Here is a 17,816-nt window from a genome sequence, read left to right as displayed (position 1 = left end):
TCATATTTTGCCGACAGCAACCACAAAATCAGTAATTGAAATAAACACAGGAATCACTTATGCCTTAATTACCTATCTCGTCAATTCACAATCCAACACAAGAACAACGTTACAAATCTAGGCTTCCATATTCGTCGACTCCAAATTCAACCTCGAAGACTTTCATATCATAGTTGTAACCGTAGATATTTAACAATAGCTTTTTACAACTTCCATTTTGCAAATGATTATTTTTTAGCAACTTTACTATTGTTTTCGAACAAATGACGCGAATGCACCAAGGAGCGGTTCTTGGTCAAGATATATTCGACGCATCGCAAGCGACCTAACTTTATTGACCTTGAATTACTGCTTGAGTAACCACCAGTTGATGCGTAAGTGAATGACCCTAGGCAATGATAAGTTTTAATTCAAACCTTGTACGAACATAGGGACGGTAGCGGTAGTGGTGTAAGAAGGAGCACGACTAACTTGTTCAATTAAAGACACTTGGTTTATTTCAGCAAGTTAAGTTTTGACAGAAAAAACCTAGATTTTGCGAGGTTCTGAATTTAAGACATTTCGTTCAAGTGATGTTTTGACTGAAGAATTCCAGATTTTTCAGTAAGAGTAATAAATCAAATCAAAGGAAATATTTGAGAAATGCGAACTGACAGAAAATAAAACTTCAGCCTGGTGTCTTTTACCGAGTGCATATTTATTGTGGTTGCAGGAGTGAGAGATCTGAGGAATACTATTAACTTAAAGAGGGCGCCGAAAATATTCAAGGCAAATATATATATATATATATATATATATATATATATATATATATATATATATATATATACATATGTATACATATGTATATATATGTGTGTATATATATATATATATATATATATATATATATACATGCATTTACTTCATAAACATTTAAGTCAAGCACTATTGTCTCAGATATTAGAGCTGAATGCAATGCAACTATTATTCTGTGAAATCGATGATCAGGAAAAGTGCAAGAGTTTTGTTGAGTGGGAAGCAGAATGAACAGCGATAGAAGAAAAGGCGAGAAGTAAATAATTAGTTGAATAGAGTATTCAAAAAAGCGTACCATCAAATGTCTACTGACAGCCAAAAACACATTTCTAGAATTGAGATCATACTTCATTGAAGCATGCACCTGACTCTTGCATCTTTGTGTTATTGAGCCATGGACATGGTGGTCATTATAAAAGATAAAACGGGAAACTTAGTGGTAAAGGAGACTTATGATGATTAAATGGAGGTATCTAAAACTATCAAATAAATTCCAAGGATACTAAAATAGTAAATAAATCTAATTAGCAATACAAAAAGAAGAAGCGATAGATTTATCCGATAAATTTTCAGATGCGACAATTTCCGATGAAGAAACAAGTGAGCGGGGAGAATTACGAGGGAAGATTCCGTACGCGATATGTTGAACAAGAGATGGCAGACATCGAAGGAAAGAAATGCGTGGACATGAAGAGGCTGACGGGTCGAAGAGCTTGAGATGAGAGTTACGTCGAACCAACCTTGCAGGGTTGATGACGAAATATTAAGATGAGGACTGAGATCGCCCATCTGTCACTCCCCTCCGAAATCACTGGGGTTTCCTCCCTCGTGAGGGAGGGCGCCGAGAGGATAACTCTTCGAAGCGATCGCTCCTTCCCTTCGACCGAAATTTATAGGACGGAAACTTTCTGCCCAATATCCACAGAGACTGCCCTTCCTCTCCGTCCCCCGAACTCCCTCTCAGCTATCCATTCCTCTTCACTGCCTTAAGTTTCGGCCCTGAGGGAATATCTCTACTCACTCTCAAAATTCCACTAGCAGTAGCCGTAGGGACCGGTAAGCTTTTGCGAGCAAGCATCGACAACTTGCTGGATCGCGTTGTTTATTTGCATGTGCTTTCAAGATTGCCTTTCGAAACTGTTTTCACCTCCGCAGTTTTCAGTGTACATTCGGTCTCTCAAGTCAGCTTTCAAGCTTTGATTATTAAATCAGGGAATATTGAGGCCTTATTTCCCGAACGGTCGCTGAGATAATTGAATTTCACCATGATTGAGAATCCAAGATGGAGCATGAGATCCTATTCTTTATCTGCTAATCTAACCGTCGTTTATACTAATTAAATCCATTGGATGCCAATTTGCGTCACGACATATTATTATCTGTCTTCGGAATTTCTTCCTTTCTTTCACCCATGAATATTGTTATTCATAAAATATCTAAGCTGCAAGTTAGTCACGAGAGGTCCTTCGGTTTGTTTTGGCTCATTATTTTGAAATATATTTGCTTTGCATCATTATTTTTTTATCATCCGACCAACTCTTTTCTAACATTTGAAGAAAATTAAGTCCTTATGCAGGACATTTCATATGACTGTGGTCCAATGGCCAAACATAATCTAAGCAGGGATATAATAGCTTCGGGTGTTAGTCAATTGTCTGTTGAGGAAATAAGTGAAGATTGCAATCGCCATATTTGATACTCAATATTTAGCCAATGGAGACAAACAATTTACAAACTTACGAGTATAGACATGAGCATAACCACGATGTGGAAAGAAATGAATTAATCGCATAAAAACTCATATAGACTTATTGGAAACTGGAAAAAATTCATTTTTGTATCTTTGGATAGTTTAATTGCAACATGGAAAGCTATATAAGATAGCAGAGTGAGCGGATTTCGCTTGGAGTGACTTTCTATCTAGAATTTTTTCAATCAGATACAGTTGCTGTTGATAGTAGTACTGGGAAAGTAAAATGTACTTTTCAAATCTGAAATTAAAAAATAACCAACAGCTAGACCAGGTACTTCTTTTACGGAATCAATTATAGTTGCTTTAATATATTAGTACTTAAAGACGGGTTTTGAATTCTTATAGATAAACAAGTGACTTCGTCTGATAAGGACGTAGAAAGGACGAGTGGAAAACAGTGCGCAGACATGAGGCTTCAGATGAATCATCGCTTTAAAGAAACTATATCTATCACTTTAAATACATATTTTACCAACCAAAGACTAATCTGCAGTTCATTACTACTGAAAAAATTCGCTACTGCAGGATAGCATATCAAAATAATTTCAATGGCTTCTGAACTTTCAGTTTAACTAGCAATTTTTTACTATCTTTCATAAATGAAAAATATAACATTTTTTTGAGAAAAGATGCTTCGATCCTTAAAAAAGTTTATTTCCAAATGAGAAATAAACAATTTATTTCATGAACATTGTCATTCTAATGGTCAAGTTCTAACTCCACAATGAAACTACTTTTTTAGAAGAAATATTACCATTACAAATATTAAATTCGTTCGCCATTCTCATAAGCTACATCTATCCCAAATGGTTTCTTAAGTAATTGGCGATTAGTTTTAAATTCATTACACTTGGTAATTCTACAGACATGTTTTTATTTAACTATCTAGATTTCTTCGCTCAATATAATCATTAATCACAAACTACAAAGAACGTTGACCTTATATTTTCAAATGCGACTGTATTGGTGTCTTGTACGGTAAGTTTATTTTCCATTCTCGTGCACAACAATTGGATTAATCTTGTAATTGATTAGTAATTCCGATAAATTCCAGAAGTATAATAAAGATTAACCTTTAAAATTTAACCTTATGTTCTCCTGGTGTCTAGAGCGAAATCTCTACCAATATGCGTATGTAATAAATAAGTAATATTCGCCAAAATATTATGACGTGATCATTCTATTCTATGCCATTCAACGTATATTTGAATTTAAATGTCACTTAATGTTGGATCATAGTTCTTTCTTCTAATTTCGTAATAAAATTATATTTAACGATTTTCAAAAGTATGAACAGAACCTCGAGTCTCCATGTATCGTTCCTGAAACATCTCGGAACAAACTTCCTGTCATTTTTTAGACCGCTGCTGCTCCCCACTGGGCCATGGATCGGTGGAAGCAGATGTCAGGAGTGAAGTGAGAGATACGACACATTCCGGAAGCCTTAAAGCGGTGGGCAGGTCAGGGATTGGGGCAAGAGTTTTATGATTGATGGGATGTGGTGGCAGTATTTGTGTGGGTTGATAGATGATCTCAAACCTTAGTGGCAGTAATTCGGTTGGACAAAAACGTTTTGTCTCTTCGATGTCTTCTTATGATATTTTTGGGTTTCCATCTCAATTGTTTTGGTAAATTTTGATCGCTGTGAGTTTTAACTTTCTTTCGAGATGGAATTAAATATATGCCATCACAAGGAGGAGATTTAATTGAAGTGACTAATCGTCAGGTACTGCTTTTCATTGAACTTTTCGAAGTATTCAAAATATTGATTCAATTAAACGATTATGTCACTACTTGAATTCGTTTATTGTAAACTACACACATTTTAATGTATAGTTGTTAAAAACTGAAAAAATAAATATGTTTCAATGACCACTTAAACACAGGAATTTCAATTATAAACCATTGAATCAAAGTGTAAATTACTAGAAAAAAATTATTGCATGTGTCACTGCATTGAAATAAGTATTAACAAAAATCGAGTCATCAGAACAGATTACTTTTTCTTCGTTGTGTCTCACTTTGACGAGAGGAAACTCAGCCAACAATTCAAACTATGACAAGTGAAAATATACGCAATTTGGATACGTTCCACTTTTATTTTGTTCATATGTTACACTTCCATTGTATATTATGATAACAGACCATATTAATTATTTTTAAAAAGAAGGTAACGCTTTCTTGAACAACTCTCGCTCACTATGATGAAACAATATATGTCGAACAATGTCAATTAACCGCTTGATCTTTTGTAAATAATTTATTGCATCTGAATAGAATTTAAATCCATTTTGCGTCAATTGAGCATCATAGTATTGGTAGTCCTTTACCATTACGTTGTGGAAGTTTAACCTTTTCGAATGAGCATTCGTCATCATTTTCGAAAAGAAATTAATAATTAAATCATTCGGAATTTTCATCACTTTGAAGTGCATTCTTCACGGAGAAATTAAACCTGGAGACTGACACAAATCCGGGGAAGATTGCAGCGAGGAATTTATATGACGCAAGCCTCATTTGTCGCAGTCAATTGCTCTTAAATTAGTTGGCCCTGGCAAGAGGAGGGGGGCTCCTCGGATGACGGGAAGGTGGAAGCTGACCATGGAGGGGGGGCGCGGTAAACGCTAAAGATCAACCTGAAGATGAAAGGGGAGATTACTCTGGGGGAGTGGATAGCGTGGCAGTACACGGTAGGTAAGGGGGAGCGCCAGTGGTGGTGGTGATGGCGGAGGGGGAGGAGTGATTTGGGGATGGGGGGGCGGGAGTGCAGGATCGCGCGGAGCGGGTGGAGCGAGTGCTATTTCTTCCGCTTGCATCGATCCCGGAACCCCAAGGTCAAGGCAATGGGTTTTCCCTTACGTAATCCTCTATGGTCCGCAGTTGTGGTCAAGAGAGTGAGTTCGAAAACCACTCGTGGCTGAAAGACAATGCTTTTTATGTGAGGGGGGTCGGGGGAAATGACGGAGAATGAATAAAAATAAAAATTTCAAGAGTCGAAGAACGGCGGAAATTTAGCAAGTCAGGCAAAGAGTGGAAAAGCTTAAAAAGGAATTTATTAAAGAATTAAAAAAATAAAGAAACTATGCTTGGGATTTTGGCTTGCCGGTTGACGAAGACTTGCCTTTCCGTTTCCTCGAGCGAAGGGGGTTTTGAATTCCCTCCAAGTGTCGGGATAAGCAATTTTTATGATGAAGCACGAAAATTGTGACCCCTATTTTTTAAATTTATTTTAACCTATGAGTAAACCTCCGTCCTTCCCTCACAAGCCAGAGATTTCCTCCAATGATATTTTGATCAGCAGGAATTTGTTATGAGATTTTTTTAATTGCCGTGCTGTGTGCACTTAGAAATTAACTCCCGCTCTTCCATTTCAAACCTCACACATTATCCATGCTCGAATCGGAATCCAAACCTGCAGCCTATGGGTTAGATGCTGAGGGCATTAGATCCGCATTAGTAAAACCGGAAGCGCGCGACAATTTGAGTTAGATACGATAAGGTAAGCGCGGCGGAAAATCAGTTACGCATCGAGTTGTCGCACTTTTTAGAATATGACACGATGGCTGATTGGAGCGGCCATAATTTTAAGTCAGAATTTTCGTGCCTGGAGTAAATGCTCATTCAACAGATATTTGGAACGAAAATTGAACCCATTTGAAAACAGCGACGCAGTTAATGAATATTATTTCAAGGTTCTAGCTGAAAAATGAGAGATATTGTGAGAAAATTAGAAAAAATCATTAAGGTCTTAAAAAAAATGTAAGAATGTTATATTTTCAAACATATGCTGCAATAAATTGGTGCTCCTCTATATTTGACTTACTAAATTGGAAAATTTTAAGAAACTTTAGATGGATATAAAATTCTATATTTTTTATGAAACAATGAAATTATCAATTATATGTATCACTTACTCTCTAAAAGAGAGATATCGTTTTAATATATTGCATAATAAAATCATAGAAAATATTACGTCTTTCTCTCTTTTTTCACATGGACAAACACAAAGATCCTGGTCCCGGGCTTGTTGGTAGTTGCCACGTTAAATTGAATTATTAATTAAAATATCATTTATACAAGATATCAAATATCATTCATATTCTTGTATCTTGCCGATATCAAATTTCTATTTACCAAATAACTATTAAAGGTTTCCTAATAGCATCGTACTGGCGAGAGAGATGTTAATATGACATCAACGACTTTTTGTTAATTTTTTCCAACCTCAGTTAAACATATTAGGTTTTTTGTTTTTAAGTTTAGCGTTATATCACAACACAAGTAGGTATGTGATTTATTATGGCAAGTCCATGGATTTGTTGTGCATGCAAAAATTGGTTGTGCATGATATACTTCCTTATACTGAAACGGAAGTAAAGAATCGATTTTAAAGATGGGAAGTTGGGGGTTACAAAATAGGAAGGTGTATTTTTAGTGCGGAATGATTAAATATTAGGCTCCTGATTTAGTTCCTAAGCCGGAGTTTCACAATTTCAATTGCAAAGTGTGCATACTGTATTTTGCCATGAAAACGAAATTTTTGTAGTTAACTGTTTCAAAATTCCGAACCTACATCAAACTATCCACCTAACCTCAACGACACCAATGACCCCAGCTGTTGGTAGCCTGATATATATATATATATCAGGCTACAGGATATATATATATATATATATATATATATATATATATATTTTTTTAAGGTAATCTACCGGTTAAGGTAGGTTTTTGGATGGAAACAACTCCCAAACAAATATTTTATTACTCCTAACAAAACACAAATCCATCATCCCACTCTATATCAGGTCCCTCTCCATCTCTGAGTACTTTCTTCCTCCCTTCATCCCGTCCAACATCCCTATCCTGTTCCTTCCCTTTCCTCTTTTGCCCAACATTCTACCCTCTATCACAGTCTTCAACATCCCGCTGCCGGTCAACACCCCTTTCATCCACTTTTCCTTCCTCCATTGGATTTCTCCCAACAAACCCCTCTCTTCGCCCACCATACCAAGTACTTCCTCATTTGTTTTCTTCTCTGTCCATTTCACCTTCTCCATTCTTCTCCACACCCACATTTCAAAAGCCTCCAATCTACGTCTATCCTCCTGCTTCAATGACCACGTTTCCGCACCGTACATAGCTACGCTCCATATCAAAGTTTTTACGAGTCTTTTCTTAACATCCTTACTCAAAGTCCCTGTCATCAACTCCCTCCTCCTTGTGAAAGCCTCATTGCCTAGCGCAATTCTTCTCCTTACATCCCTACTACTTTGACCGTGTTGGTCCAAGACACTACCGAGATACGTAAACTGTTCTACCTGCTCTAGTTTTTGCCCTCCTATTTTAATGTTAAGCTTGGCCTTTTTCTTTCTAGAAAATCGCATAACCTTTGTTTTATTAATATTGATTCTCATCCTATACCTGTCGCACTGAATTTCCAATTCACTCAGCAATGCTTGCAGCCCCTTGGCTGACTGACAAACCAAAGCTTGGTCATCAGCAAACCTAACTGATTTTACGAATTCCCCGCCCACTTTCATTCCTACCTCGAGTTCTTCCCATGCCTCTTTGATCATTTCCTCTGCATACAGATTGAACAGCAACGGTGATAATGGGCAACCCCGCCTTACACCCCTTCCTAACACTGCCCATCCTGACTCCCCGTTTCCCACCCGCACCCGAGCAGTCTGAGACATGTACAGGTTGCGGATTAGCCTCCTTTCCCTCCAATCTATTCCTATCTTCTGCAATATACTCATTATTTTATTATTTATATTATTTCATTATTTATATATATATATATATATATATATAACGATTGTACGGAAAAACTCATACGAGCGGCACAATAATTGGCTGACACAACATAACACAAATAGAAAAGAATAGACACATATAAAAGAACACTTACACGGTAAATTGTTCGAGCTTTCGGCCCTCTCAGGGGCCTTCTTCAAGAGTCTCTCTTGAAGAAGGCCCCTGAGAGGGCCGAAAGCTCGAACAATTTACCGTGTAAGTGTTCTTTTATATGTGTCTATTCTTTTCTATTTGTGTTATGTTGTGTCAGCCAATTATATATATATATATATATATATATATATATATATATATATATATATATATATATATATATTTTAGGCTACCAACAGCTGGGGTCATTGGTGTATATATATATATATATATATATATATATATATATATATATATAGAAAATATAAAAGTACTTCAAAACCGAAAAATAATACGCAAAAATACTTTCTATAAAAAATAAAAGTACACGGACAAAATGTCACTCAAGTATGCCTCTTAACCAAGATTCATACACGTATTTAGAACCCTGAGGAATTCGCACAGAGATGACTGCAGCTTGAGCGCCAAGTCTTCTCCGCATATCCTTACCCTCTGCCACGGTGTCCACGGAGGACAGCGCAGGGAGCTACGGGGAGGGCTAAAAGGGTCCGGTTACGATGCAGAGTGACGGGCGGCCGTGACCCAATGATCGGGAAGGATCACCCCCGTGTAAGGGCGGGTCGTACGTGGAGCGGAGGGTGCCCATGGTTCGATGCGAGTCGCCATTATTTCGACGATAATTGCAGGCAGCTTCGGGGCACTGTGACTCAATTAGAGAACTCCACCTTGTTCCACGGCAATCACGATATTCTCAAATCCATATCAAAGGCAGTATCTCGAAGTTTTTCATGCTAATTAACTTTGGGCAGCACACAGACGAAAAATTTTACAGTAATAACTGATAAGTTTTTTATGAGATTAAGTAAAGTTCCTCATTTTTAAGTGCATATGCTTTTGAAACAATTAAATGGACTGTATAAAGGTATGACTATGTCCAGATATGGTTACCTTAACGTTTTATTATATTATGATAGACATCCTCTTTCGGCTCCAGTCTTTTGTAGATTTCTATTTTTATCCCTGAAGCGGTTTTCGTGTAGCTAGTGTTCTAAATATATTCACCTATATCTGACCTTTATCATATTGAGAGCACCATTTTCCTTGTGACTTTATAGGTCGGCGTTTTCGTAGTTTTAGGTTTGTGGAATATTAATTTCATTAGTTCGGCCATCTTCTTTCCTGCTTTATCTGTTATCTTCGACCGCATGTCATCTATTTCTGTCCTTTCATCGCAGACCTTTCTCTTCAAATCAAATTTTTCCTGAAAAATGACGTCTCCTTCGTCGACCTTCCTAAAAAAATATGCATCATTGTCCTTGAAACATTCTTTGGTTTATTTTTTTCACATTATTAATGGTCTCTTTCGCACCGTTCAACCTTTGTTATTTTTGTCATCATCAATTTGAAGTCCACCGCTCTCCATATTTCAGTCCGGCATTACGTGAATGCACACAATTCCATTTTCTCTGCTTTATTATTTTTTATTTCTCAAAAATGTTAATTTTTTCTTCCTTATCAGGTTTAATAACTTCGAAGCTACAATGCTGAGGCCGTGGCATACGTGTCATCAAACATTAAGAGACCCTTCATGTGGTGTCCGCGGATGCAGCTCTCAATAGTTTCATTTCCCCTTACTCCTCCCATGTACATTCAATTTTAAAGAGGGATAGTACATCAACGTATCAGCCCCCTTATCCTCCACGATTCCGAAAAAAATTTTGGATGAAAATAGGGGAAATAAAAATCACTTTAATTATAACTGCATTTAACCATTTGAACATATTGTCTGTATTTTAAACTTCATATAAAGCAACAGAATTATATTTGTTTAAATTAACTAGTATCTTCACTGAAGCCACTTCTACATTCCTAATGTGACATTCTCACTAGATACACGCACTCATAGTTGATTGACAAAGTGAACTACGGCGCTCTCTTCAAACTAAGACATTTTACACGTATTTAGTGAAATAATTACATTTTTGAAGGTTCAGTTGGTGATTTCTCCCGCACTGCTTCCATTTATCATAGGATTGGAAGGAGTCAATGTTTTTGCTTGATATTTATTATTAAAAAAGGTATGCAAGGTTACCCGTGCCTCGTGCAGTAGTCTCTGCAAACACCTCGTGCAGTAGTCTCTGGTTACACCACATTTTACTCAATTTCGTCAGTATTTCTCAGGCAATAGCAAAACCAGGTCCGCTTTTATTATCATTAGTAATCTTAAATTAGTACCGCATATGGTGGCATAATTCCCCTTTTAATTACGGGAATTATTTTGTGAAATTCAATTGTTCTCACATAAATTTACCCTTCAGGTGGGGAACCCCAACCCGCTGAAATTTATTTTTGCCATTCAGTAGTTCTAAGCGACCCGCGGATGAGATTTAGTTCTCTAAGAGGAATAGACTATCTTTGGAGACGAATGCATTTCATATTTTCTCAGCAAAGTTACAGGGTATGTCTTTTCCTTCTATCACTCGCTTCCGCAAACACGTGGAATTGACTTTAATTAACCTTCTGATTTATTGCTGTATTTCTTTACAACCTAGAACCCTATCGACCACCCATTTCCTTATATACGAAATACCTTCATATTCGGATTATAACATGCTATAGGGTATTTTTCTCATGGCGTGGGATTTCATCAGGTTAGAGGCAGCAGACAATCTAACGACAGATCATTATTTTAAAGAGACTAATAAGATTAAGGTTGCCTAAATACTTCCCAAAAACTAAATATTTACATATTAATTGCAAAGCATTCCTTTAAAATGTGTAAGCGCAACTTGGGCGAGGAATATTATCATCAGTTCATTTTTTAATCACAAATAAAGAACATATATGTACACTAGCACACGTTTAACATTTTTATTAATGGGGAAATACCTTTGCAGAAAGCGAATGGGAGAGTTTTTCTTTATCCGTGATTACTAATTTATCTCATCGATTTTCTTTACGTTTATCATTTCCCATATTAACGGAGTGTAGAAGCGTTAAACATGCGGCTAATATTTACACATTTAAAGTTTTTTCTCTCATAGCTCTCCCCTAAGGGCTCCCATACATGGATTGATTGACATTAACTTTCAATGTGTGAGCAGACACTTGTTTTCCAAGTTTTCCAACACCTAATTTCTCTCTCTCTCTCTCCCTTCCCTCCACATTCCACACTTTAGCGAACAGCAGAGGCGAAGAGATCACCAAAATTCAGGAAGGTACCATTCCCTATTCATCATGTAATAATATTTATTTTAACTTTTTTATTGAATTATAATCTCTTGAGGAAGTTTTCTTCAAGTTAAAATCCCTCCCATACTTGGCCACAAGATAATGGAAAACATTAAAAACCAAATATTTTTAAGTACAGAATATTGCCCAGGGCAGCCCTTAGTTACTTTTTTCTGACAATACGTATATCCTGTCCTGGTGGACATAATTGAGGAATATTACAATCGGGACCCTTTCAGTGCATGCAGGGCATCAGGCTTAATTTCCTTTGAGTCCTGAGCCAGGAAGCACCCCCGTCATCTCACGGCAGGCGATTGCACTAAACACGTTTCGGTATTTTTTGAAGCACCTTCTTTATAATACTCCTCGGAAAATTACCACGAGGCCATCGCTCTCACTATGTGGTGAGAATGTGCGAATATGAATCCGGCAACCCCCATGTCCCATGCACCTACTCGTTCATTAGCGATAAAGATAATGAAACAACTAATCACAAAAAATTTAGTCGCTGTTGGTGATCGAATAATTGAATTAATATTTAACTAAAAATTATGAATTTTAGTGAATTAACATTTAGTGTAAAATTATTTTTGTAGTATTTGTTTATTATTTGTCATGATTTAGAGATGCTCGACAGAAAGAGGTATGTCCTGCCCGTTACAGTTAGTGAACTAGATCTATTGATCCATATCATATTTTCACCAGAATAATCAGTGTAACACTAGTATTTTAAAGAAAATTATAGGTACATGGGCAAAATGAGTCGAACAACTATGTATACCACGGAACAGCTAATGTGTTTTATTCTGAGCTTTCTGTCTCCAAAAAGTGACAACGTTTTGAATTTTCACATAAATATGCATTCATTGGAGCCTTCGGGAAAATTGTCATTACGTTTTTGAAATCGCCATGATGTGGTGAAACAAACATGAACAAATACCACGCGTTCGATGTCACTAGGGCACATATAGTAGAAATTAAGGCGGAAGAATGGAAAATAAAGAAAATCGTCATCGCCTAGGGTCGTGGTGGTCCGGTGGATGGGGAGCTGGGATATTTAACCTCAGGGGCCGGTTTCGATTCTAGTTAGCACCTCTAGGCATCCTCAGTTCCAACCAGGCTGTGTGATTTTTCGGCTACTAGAACTCCTTGGGAAACCATAGGCGGCGTAGGGGAAGGATCTGGCCCCCACCCTGGTGTGTGAATTCCGCATGTTGCCGGGCTTAGTACTAAGTCATGAGCTCTACCCTCACCTATCAAATCAACTTCGGGTTGATTAATGTCTCTCCATCAGGTGTTATTTACCGCCCCTGTAATGGTCTAGACCGGTTGATGTGACATGATCGAATATTAAACATAACTAAGGCATTTAATTTAAATATGGCCGCACTTGATGTAAGATTGTGTACTTCATACCTTTCTCACTCGACAACGATTAAATTTATTGGGAAATAGCCGTAACTTATTCATAATCTTAGTCGATCATTTGCGATATGCTAATGGTAAATAACAATTTCATTAATCAAAGTGGGTCACTTTACCGATCGTATGAAACTATATTAACATTTTTTTACGCTGTTGCAGCTTATTGTTAAACAAGTAAAAAACAAATCACATGGGGTTGAGACGGCGATGATTTGGAATAAACCAAAGTGTCGTCACAAGGGAGAGCTGTGGGAAATACATCAAAATTAGCAGTATAATTTAAGGAGAACATGTTTCGACATGCAATGAAAAAGAGCTTTAAATTAGTGGTAAAGTTGATGTGTATCATTTAAAACGTTTACGGAATTTATCCTATATTTCACGTTTAAGTTATCGGTAGAAGATGAATTGCATCAAATGCACTAAACTATATATTTTAAAAGTTGCACGAGAAAGGAGGGGATCGAGATGGTGCGGGGGCTAACGTACTGGCTTCCCACCCTGAGGGCGCGGGTTCAAATCCCGGCGGTGTTGAATATTTTTCAGAGGTATCTCGATCCCTACTTGAGGTGCTTTGTGGAGGGCACTTTGAGTGAGTACGCCGTCCGTCGGATGGGACGTTAAACTGCGGACCCCTTGGCGCCTTTCGTAAAGAGCAGGCTAATGCCGACGCCGGGTTTCTCTCCACCCTTCATCCTTTCCTGTCCATCCCCTATGGCGCAAATGACCTTAGCTGTCGGTCGCCTCCCCTTAAAAACTACTACTACTACGAGAAAGGAGTGAAAAAACTGCCCCGGGTGAGGATTGAACTCACGACCTTAAGATTACGAGACTTACGCGCTGCCTACTGCGCTACCGAGGCACATTATGGATAAAACAGAAGAGAAACTGAACCCAATGAATCGTCTTTGTTAGTGCTAAGTAAATAAATTGGCGAGGTTAATTGTATGAAAACTTATGGCTGACTATTTAGTAGTTTTTTGTGGGAGGTGACCGACATTTGCGCCATTAGGGATGGATAGGAAAGGAAGAGTGGAGAGAAACCCGGCGTCGGCACTAGCCTGCTCTTAACGAAAGGCGCCAAGGTGTCCGCAGTTTAACGTTCCATCTGACGGATGGCGTACTCACTCGAAGTGCTCCCCACAAAGCACCTCAAGTAGGGATCGGGATACCACTGAAAAATATCTGCCATCTCCAGGATTCGAACCCGGGTTTATGGCAAACTCCTTAATTATCAAGCCTCTGATATCTCATCCAAGTTTTTACCACAATACTCTTACTTCAATCTTCATCGTAAAAAACAACATTTTTTCGACCCTAACGGCAAATCTGCTTGGGAATTATGGAGTAAATTTGGATAAAATTGTACTAGAATTTTTGGGTGAATTATAATACGCTACATTTCCTTAAACATAAACCAGAAATCTGGATATGGACCACGAAACTGGATTTGACATGTACTGTGGCCAGGGAAGGTTTTCGGAGCACAAGAATGTATACACCATGTAAGGGAGCAGGTGACGACTTACGCGGGAAGGATGTGCATCGTATGTACTTCGAGTGGCCTATGAAAGTAAAAGCACATTGCCAGACAGCATAATCGTAACCTTAGCGGGTGGAATTATGTGGTCGACGGGAAGTAGTTTTAACAGCCATTTTGGTCTTATTCTGTGACTGGATATCACCGGTGACGAATATCACAAAAAAGATCTTATTTTCCACCACCTGGAGTTGATATTTAATCAGTGCTTCATGGGATTTCATATTCTCCAAATATATTGTAGCTCCCTGTAAACCTCGGTAGCGCAGTAGGCAGCGCACGTAAGTCTCATGAATGTAAGGTCTTGAGTTTGATCTTCACCCGGAGCAATATTTACAATTAAATCTTGAAATAATGCGAAAAATTTAAATTAATTTATTGTTTTTGAACCAATTCGAGTGCTTTGCGAGAAATCGGTCGTCAAGTGCGGAAGGTGGTTTACTATTCAGTAAGTTATCAATTATTTGCAAGTACTCCATTGACGTAAAACGTAGTCTAGTTACAAGACGAAGAAAGTATTCCCTATCTTGTTCACAAAAGTACCATTATTTCTATCGTGGGAATATTCACGAAACACCGATATATTATGGAGAAATGTTGGATGTTTCGATACCCGAGGAAAAATTATAATGTTGCACCCCATAATATTTCCCTGTCTATTCTTAGAGCTCGATTGAAAGACGAAACGACTTGAGCTTGCCATACGCAGTTAGGGTCAATAAAAAGCCAAATCAATGCATTTAGAAGTACTTGCAGGAAATCATTGACGATTGGTAATCAATTTGAAAGTCAATAACCACCTCTTGTCTTGATCACAGGTAATATGAAGTATTGTTTTCAATCCTGTACACATTTTATAAATCAGTCGGAACTAAAAGTATCCCCAGGACACCACTTAACCACCTGAAGAAGTGCAATCTTCAGTCGTCTGAATTGATGTGTCTGAAGTGTGGATTACGATTGTTACCGTTGAATTCCCGTATAAGTACTCGGAGAGTGGAAGTAACGCTAACAGACCAACACTTTGTGGACGGAGCCCAGGGTATGCTCTCAGGAGCCAAATCACTGTTCGATGCCTCATACATAGTATCTCTTGAATCTCTTGCTGGTAGCAGGGAAATATGAGACCCCAAGCGAGCTGATGAGCGTCGCATAGAGAGCAAACATGTCGTAAATGACAATGGCTATGTTGTGATAACGTCAGTTTGGACGTATTTCCGGCGTCTCGCGACCCACCCCCCTCCCCTCCACCAATCAATCCGCGACGTCAGGCCGCACAACCGGATCATTCCATGCGTCATCTTGAATCCAACACCCCCAGCTTCAACCCCTATTCCGTCAATCTCATGCGCCATCTTCTGCCTCTCAGCCCTTCATCCCACTCTCATGATATCGGCAGATTACATCTTTGATCCTTCCACGTTCATCCTTATCTAGAACTTCTTGTCTTCCTCATCCTCACTCCCTCAGCTCCTCTGCCGCCTTGTTCATCGGTTCTTATTCGGCTCTTCTCCTTTTCGTGCGGCGAAACCGTAAATGATAAGCAATCGGGAATTATACAGGATGCTTTCCAAAAGTCAGGCAATTGAATTTCCCGCGCCGCTCTTTTTATTCGTAGTGGGATCGAACCCCTTGAAGTAGGTGGGGGCCCCTAAGCTTTGCCGCGAATCTCTTCTTATTTCTCTTCAAGCTGTAAAAGCGGCAGGACATCAGTTATTGTAAACCTCAGCGCGCCGACCGGTTCACGAAAAAAATGGAATCGACGATCAAGTAACGTTACGCGATTACTACGTTTTGTGCAGAACTGAAAATAATCTCTGAAGGAGACTATCAAAAAATTCGTGAGGCTTACGGGTACTCTGCTCTGTCCTACTCACAAGTTTTGAGGTGGTTAAAGGTCTTTAAGGAGGGCCGGGAAGAGGTTCACGACGAACAACGCTCTGGGCGGTCGTCAACCAGCAAAACCGACAACAATGTGGCTCGTGTTCGACAATTGTTGGACCTTGACCGTGGATTGAGTATCAAGCTGGTTGCCAATGAACTGAACTTCTCGTCTACTGTTGTTGTGTTTCGCATTGTTACCGAAGATTTAGCGATGAGGAAATTATGCGCCAAACTCGTGCCCAAGGTGTTGGCAGACGACCAAAAGACCAACCGAGCGGAAATTTCAAGTAAACTATTGCAATATATTGAAAATGAACCTGATTATTTGGACAACTTCATCACTGGTGATGAAACCTGGGTTTTTTTAATAAGGCCCAGAAACAAAACGCCAAAGCTCTAAGTGGCTCACCGCCCAAGCTCAAAAGGGCAAGAATAAGCAAATCAAAAGTGAAAACAATGCTCATTGTCTTTTTCGAGAGTAAAGGAATGGTCCTTAAGGACTTTGTTCCGCAAGGACAGACAGTTAACGCTGCCTACTACGTGGATATGCTGGAAAGACTCCAAAAAAGGGTCATCAGGAGGAGAAAAGATATCTCCGCTACCTGGCAACTCCATCACGACAACGCGCCTTGCCACAACGAGCTACAAGTCCGCGAGTTCTTGGCCAAACACCAGGTGCTAACGCTGCCTCACCCCCCTATAGTCCTGACGTTGCCCCAGTTGAAGTTTTTTTGTTCCCTCGGATTAAGACAGCCCTGAAAGGAACCCATTTTTCGTTCATAGAAGAGATCCAATCAGCCATGGTGAAGACCTCGCGAGAGGTCCCCAAAGACGCCTTCCAGGGTGCGTACCAGTCATGGCAGAGTCGCTGGAAAAATGAATTGAAGCCCAAGGACAGTACTTTGAAGAATTTTAACCATACACATATCCTTTCGCTGTTATTCTTTCTCCCAGGTAACACTAATAAAATCTCTAAACTTTACCCAGAACTCCAATTTATTAATAACACTAATCATCAACCATCTCCAGTATTATTTATCTCGTACATAGGTAAATCATCATGGGACCTTATTTTCATATCTTTAATATAAAATATAGAAATATTATTGGCTGATAAACTTGAGACCCCAAAGTACTAAGTTAATGTTATAATTCAGCAATTTGGCTCAAAGCTTACTGGATAATTAACAGGAAAGTAGTGGAAGTTTATGCACTACTGAAATTTTAAAAAGAAAAAATGACTTGCCAGCAGTTTCCATTCCTTGGCAAAGCACA

At 38.6% G+C, this 17,816-nt stretch overlaps 1 non-coding gene across 1 annotated transcript; it reads right to left on the bottom strand.

Annotated features, from left to right (window-relative positions):
* Window positions 1-13,906: 13,906 nt before the first annotated feature.
* On the bottom strand, window positions 13,907-13,979 carry TRNAT-CGU (transfer RNA threonine (anticodon CGU)). Its single transcript has one exon. It is a non-coding gene; the product is annotated as a tRNA-Thr (tRNA).
* Window positions 13,980-17,816: the final 3,837 nt, after the last annotated feature.

The sequence above is a fragment of the Hetaerina americana genome, unplaced genomic scaffold (genome assembly GCF_022747635.1).
Source record: "Hetaerina americana unplaced genomic scaffold, ioHetAmer1.1.p SCAF_1, whole genome shotgun sequence".
Taxonomy (NCBI): domain Eukaryota; kingdom Metazoa; phylum Arthropoda; class Insecta; order Odonata; family Calopterygidae; genus Hetaerina; species Hetaerina americana.
This window is presented reverse-complemented; position numbering and strand designations above follow the sequence as displayed.